Raw genomic sequence first — 6,802 nt, 5'->3', positions numbered from 1 at the left:
TGTTAATCTTCCCATTGTCAGTTTATTTCCACAGACTTAAGATTTGAGCTTCCCTATACAAGGGAAGAAATTCTTGTCATACACACAGATACACACCAGAATGAACGATATATTTAGATGAGCAGTCATTAGCCATTCACGTATGCAACCTTTATCTAGTTAAGCAGACATAATTGAACAACTGTACATCTCTATCCTTCTACTCAATGTCTGATAAGGATATGAAGGTCATAGCCTTGCTTTTCAACACACCTACTGAATAAGACAAAATTCAGGCTATAGGTATAAGTTATAATGAGTAATGAGAAGAATAAAAGTAACAGAAAATTGTGCTCGCTTCGGCAGCACATATACTAAAATTGGAACGATACAGAGAAGATTAGCATGGCCCCTGCGCAAGGATGACACGCAAATTCGTGAAGCGTTCCATATTTTTACAAAGGATAATAAATGGTAAAGCCCAACATAAGGAGGCAAGCTATACCCTAGAAGAAGCAAGAAACTAATCGTCTTGGCAACAAAACAAAGAGAATGAAAGCACACAAACATAACCTCACATCCAAATATGAATATAAAGGGAAGCAATAATCACTATTCCTTAATATCTCTCAATATCAATGGCCTCAACTCCCCAATAAAAAGACATAGATTAACAAACTGGATACACAACGAGGACCCTGCATTCTGCTGCCTACAGGAAACACACCTCAGAGAAAAAGACAGACACTACCTCAGAGTGAAAGGCTGGAAAACAACTTTCCAAGCAAATGGTCAGAAGAAGCAAGCTGGAGTAGCTATTCTAATATCAAATAAAATCAATTTCCAACTAAAAGTCATCAAAAAAGATAAGGAAGGACACTTCATATTCATCAAAGGAAAAATCCACCAAGATGAACTCTCAATCCTAAATATCTATGCCCCAAATACAAGGGCACTTACATACGTAAAAGAAACCTTACTAAAGCTCAAAACACACATTGCACCTCACACAATAATAGTGGGAGATTTCAAAACCCCACTCTCATCAATGGACAGATCATGGAAACAGAAATTAAACAGTGATGTCGACAGACTAAGAGAAGTCATGAGCCAAATGGACTTAACGGATATTTATAGAACATTCTATCCTAAAGCAAAAGGATATACCTTCTTCTCAGCTCCTCATGGTACTTTCTCCAAAATTGACCATATAATTGGTCAAAAAACGGGCCTCAACAGGTACAGAAAGATAGAAATAATCCCATGCGTGCTATCGGACCACCACGGCCTAAAACTGGTCTTCAATAACAGTAAGGGAAGAATGCCCACATATACGTGGAAATTGAACAATGCTCTACTCAATGATAACCTGGTCAAGGAAGAAATAAAGAAAGAAATTAAAAACTTTTTAGAATTTAATGAAAATGAAGATACAACATACCCAAACTTATGGGACACAATGAAAGCTGTGCTAAGAGGAAAACTCATAGCGCTGAGTGCCTGCAGAAAGAAACAGGAAAGAGCATATGTCAGCAGCTTGACAGCATACCTAAAAGCTCTAGAACAAAAAGAAGCAAATACACCCAGGAGGAGTAGAAAGCAGGAAATAATCAAACTCAGAGCTGAAATCAACCAAGTAGAAACAAAAAGGACCATAGAAAGAATCAACAGAACCAAAAGTTGGTTCTTTGAGAAAATCAACAAGATAGATAAACCCTTAGCCAGACTAACGAGAGGACACAGAGAGTACATCCAAATTAACAAAATCAGAAATGATAAGGGAGACATAACTACAGATTCAGAGGAAATTCAAAAAATCATCAGATCTTACTATAAAAACCTATATTCAACAAAATTTGAAAATCTTCAGGAAATGGACAATTTCCTAGACAGATACCAGGTATCGAAGTTAAATCAGGAACAGATAAACCAGTTAAACAACCCCATAACTCCTAAGGAAATAGAAGCAGACATTAAAGGTCTCCCAACCAAAAAGAGCCCAGGTCCAGTCGGGTTTAGTGCAGAATTCTATCAAACCTTCATAGAAGACCTCATACCAATATTATCCAAACTATTCCACAAAATTGAAACAGATGGAGCTCTACCGAATTCCTTCTACGAAGCCACAATTACTCTTATACCTAAACCACACAAAGACACAACAAAGAAAGAGAACTTCAGACCAATTTCCCTTATGAATATCGACGCAAAAATACTCAATAAAATTCTGGCAAACCGAATTCAAGAGCACATCAAAACAATCATCCACCATGATCAAGTAGGCTTCATCCCAGGCATGCAGGGATGGTTTAATATACGGAAAACCATCAACGTGATCCATTATATAAACAAACTGAAAGAACAGAACCACATGATCATTTCATTAGATGCTGAGAAAGCATTTGACAAAATTCAACACCCCTTCATGATAAAAGTCCTGGAAAGAATAGGAATTCAAGGCCCATACCTAAACATAGTAAAAGCCATATACAGCAAACCAGTTGCTAACATTAAACTAAATGGAGAGAAACTTGAAGCAATCCCACTAAAATCAGGGACTAGACAAGGCTGCCCACTCTCTCCCTACTTATTCAATATAGTTCTTGAAGTTCTAGCCAGAGCAATCAGACAACAAAAGGAGATCAAGGGGATACAGATCGGAAAAGAAGAGGTCAAAATATCACTATTTGCAGATGATATGATAGTATATTTAAGGGATCCCAAAAGTTCCACCAGAGAACTACTAAAGCTGATAAACAACTTCAGCAAAGTGGCTGGGTATAAAATTAACTCAAATAAATCAGTTGCCTTCCTCTATACAAAAGAGAAACAAGCCGAGAAAGAAATTAGGGAAACGACACCCTTCATAATACACCAAAATAATATAAAGTACCTCGGTGTGACTTTAACCAAGCAAGTAAAAGATCTGTACAATAAGAACTTCAAGACACTGAGGAAAGAAATTGAAGAAGACCTCAGAAGATGGAAGGATCTCCCATGCTCATGGATTGGCAGGATTAATATAGTAAAAATGGCCATTTTACCAAAAGCAATCTACAGATTCAATGCAATCCCCCTCAAAATACCAATCCAATTCTTCAAAGAGTTAGAAAGAACAATTTGCAAATTCATCTGGAATAACAAAAAACCCAGGATAGCTAAAGCTATCCTCAACAATAAAAGGACTTCAGGGGGAATCACTATCCCAGAACTCAAGCAGTATTACAGAGCAATAGTGATGAAAACTGCATGGTATTGGTACAGAGACAGACAGATAGACCAATGGAATAGAATTGAAGACCCAGAAATGAACTCACACACCTATGGGCACTTGATTTTTGACAAAGGAGCCAAAACCATCCAATGGAAAAAAGATAGCATTTTCAGCAAATGGTGCTGGTTCAACTGGAGGGCAACATGTAGAGGAATGCAGATCGATCCATGCTTATCACCCTGTACAAAGCTTAAGTCCAAGTGGATCAAGGACCTCCACATCAAACCAGACACACTCAAACTAATAGAAGAAAAACTAGGGACGCATCTGGAACACATGGGCACTGGAAAAAATTTCCTGAACAAAACACCAATGGCTTATGCTCTAAGATCAAGAATAGACAAATGGGATCTCATAAAACTGCAAAGCTTCTGTAAGGCAAAGGACACTGTGGTTAGGACAAAACGGCAACCAACAGATTGGGAAAAGATCTTTACCAATCCTACAACAGATAGAGGCCTTATATCCAAAATATACAAAGAACTCAAGAAGTTAGACCGCAGGGAAACAAATAACCCTATTAAAAAGTGGGGTTCAAGAACCACATGATCATTTCATTAGATGCTGAGAAAGCATTTGACAAAATTCAACACCCCTTCATGATAAAAGTCCTGGAAAGAATAGGAATTCAAGGCCCATACCTAAACATAGTAAAAGCCATATACAGCAAACCAGTTGCTAACATTAAACTAAATGGAGAGAAACTTGAAGCAATCCCACTAAAATCAGGGACTAGACAAGGCTGCCCACTCTCTCCCTACTTATTCAATATAGTCCTTGAAGGTCTAGCCAGAGCAATCAGACAACAAAAGGAGATCAAAGGGATACAGATCGGAAAAGAAGAGGTCAAAATATCACTATTTGCAGATGACATGATAGTATATTTAAGTGATCCCAAAAGTTCCACCAGAGAACTACTAAAGCTGATAAACAACTTCAGCAAAGTGGCTGGGTATAAAATTAACTCAAATAAATCAGTTGCCTTCCTCTATACAAAAGAGAAACAAGCCGAGAAAGAAATTAGGGAAACGACACCCTTCATAATAGACCCAAATAATATAAAGTACCTCGGTGTGACTTTAACCAAGCAAGTAAAAGATCTGTACAATAAGAACTTCAAGACACTGAGGAAAGAAATTGAAGAAGACCTCAGAAGATGGAAAGATCTCCCATGCTCATGGATTGGCAGGATTAATATAGTAAAAGTGGCCATTTTACCAAAAGCAATCTACAGATTCAATGCAATCCCCATCAAAACACCAATCCAATTCTTCAAAGAGTTAGACAGAACAATTTGCAAATTCATCTGGAATAACAAAAAACCCAGGATAGCTAAAGCTATCCTCAACAATAAAAGAACTTCAGGGGGAATCACTATCCCTGAACTCAAGCAGTATTACAGAGCAATAGTGATAAAAACTGCATGGTATTGGTACAGAGACAGACAGATAGACCAATGGAATAGAATTGAAGACCCAGAAATGAACCCATACACCTATGGTCACTTGATTTTTGACAAAGGACCCAAAACCATCCAATGGAAAAAAGATAGCATTTTCAGCAAATGGTGCTGGTTCAACTGGAGGGCAACATGTAGAAGAATGCAGATCGATCCATGCTTATCACCCTGTACAAAGCTTAAGTCCAAGTGGATCAAGGACCTCCACATCAAACCAGACACACTCAAACTAATAGAAGAAAAACTAGGGAAGCATCTGGAACACATGGGCACTGGAAAAAATTTCCTGAACAAAACACCAATGGCTCATGCTCTAAGATCAAGAATCGACAAATGGGATCTCATAAAACTGCAAAGCTTCTGTAAGGCAAAGGACACTGTGGTTAGGACAAAACGGCAACCAACAGATTGGGAAAAGATCTTTACCAATCCTACAACAGATAGAGGCCTTATATCCAAAATATACAAAGAACTCAAGAAGTTAGACCGCAGGGAAACAAATAACCCTATTAAAAAATGGGGTTCAGAGCTAAACAAATAATTCACAGCTGAGGAATGCCGAATGGCTGAGAAACACCTAAAGAAATGTTCAACATCTTTAGTCATAAGGGAAATGCAAATCAAAACAACCCTGAGATTTCACCTCACACCAGTGCGATTGGCTAAGATCAAAAACTCAGGTGACAGCAGATGCTGGCGAGGATGTGGAGAAAGAGGAACACTCCTCCATTGTTGGTGGGATTGCAGACTGGTAAAACCATTCTGGAAATCAGTCTGGAGGTTCCTCAGAAAATTGGACATTGAACTGCCTGAGGATCCAGCTATACCTCTCTTGGGCATATACCCAAAAGATGCCTCAACATATAAAAGAGACACATGCTCCACTATGTTCATCGCAGCCTTATTTATAATAGCCAGAAAATGGAAAGAACCCAGATGCCCTTCAACAGAGGAATGGATACAGAAAATGTGGTACATCTACACAATGGAATATTACTCAGCTATCAAAAACAACGAGTTTATGAAATTCGTAGGCAAATGGTTGGAAGTGGAAAATATCATCCTGAGTGAGCTAACCCAATCACAGAAAGACATACATGGTATGCACTCATTGATAAGTGGCTATTAGCCCAAATGCTTGAATTACCCTAGATCCCTAGAACAAACGAAACTCAAGACGGATGATCAAAATGTGAATGCTTCACTCCTTCTTTAAATGAGGAAAAAGAATACCCTTGGCAGGGAAGGGAGAGGCAAAGATTAAAACAGAGACTGAAGGAACACCCATTCAGAGCCTGCCCCACATGTGGCCCATACATATACAGCCACCCAATTAGACAAGATGGATGAAGCAAAGAAGTGCAGACCGACAGGAGCCGGATGTAGATCGCTCCTGAGAGACACAGCCAGAATACAGCAAATATAGAGGCGAATGCCAGCAGCAAACCCCTGAACTGAGAATAGGTCCCCTATTGAAGGAATCAGAGAAAGAACTGGAAGAGCTTGAAGGGGCTCGAGACCCCAAAAGTACAACAATGCCAAGCAACCAGAGCTTCCAGGGACTAAGCCACTACCTAAAGACTATACATGGACTGACCCTGGACTCTGACCCCATAGGTAGCAATGAATATCCTAGTAAGAGCACCAGTGGAAGGGGAAGCCCTGGGTCCTGCTAAGACTGAACCCCCAGTGACCTAGTCTATGGGGGGAGGGCGGCAATGGGGGGAGGGTTGGGAGGGGAACACCCATAAGGAAGGGGAGGGGGGAGGAGGATGTTTGCCCGGAAACCGGGAAAGGGAATAACACTCGAAATGTATATAAGAAATACTCAAGTTAATAAAAAAAAAAAGAAAAAGAAAAAAAAAGATGTAATATTTACAAGGGGAAAAAAAAAAGTGGGGTTCAGAGCTAAACAAAGAATTCACAGCTGAGGAATGCCGAATGGCTGAGAAACACCTAAAGAAATGTTCAACATCTTTAGTCATAAGGGAAATGCAAATCAAAACAACCCTGAGATTTCACCTCACACCAGTGAGAATGGCTAAGATCAAAAACTCAGGTGACAGCATATGCTGGCGAGGATGTGGAGA

The 6,802-nt window shown here is 39.3% G+C and overlaps 1 non-coding gene across 1 annotated transcript; it reads left to right on the top strand.

Annotated features, from left to right (window-relative positions):
- Nucleotides 1-329: 329 nt before the first annotated feature.
- Nucleotides 330-436, top strand: LOC120094048 (U6 spliceosomal RNA). The gene has a single exon (XR_005487724.1). It is a non-coding gene; the product is annotated as a U6 spliceosomal RNA (small nuclear RNA).
- Nucleotides 437-6,802: the final 6,366 nt, after the last annotated feature.

This window comes from Rattus norvegicus, chromosome 7, assembly GCF_036323735.1.
Source record: "Rattus norvegicus strain BN/NHsdMcwi chromosome 7, GRCr8, whole genome shotgun sequence".
Lineage (NCBI taxonomy): Eukaryota > Metazoa > Chordata > Mammalia > Rodentia > Muridae > Rattus > Rattus norvegicus.
This window is presented reverse-complemented; position numbering and strand designations above follow the sequence as displayed.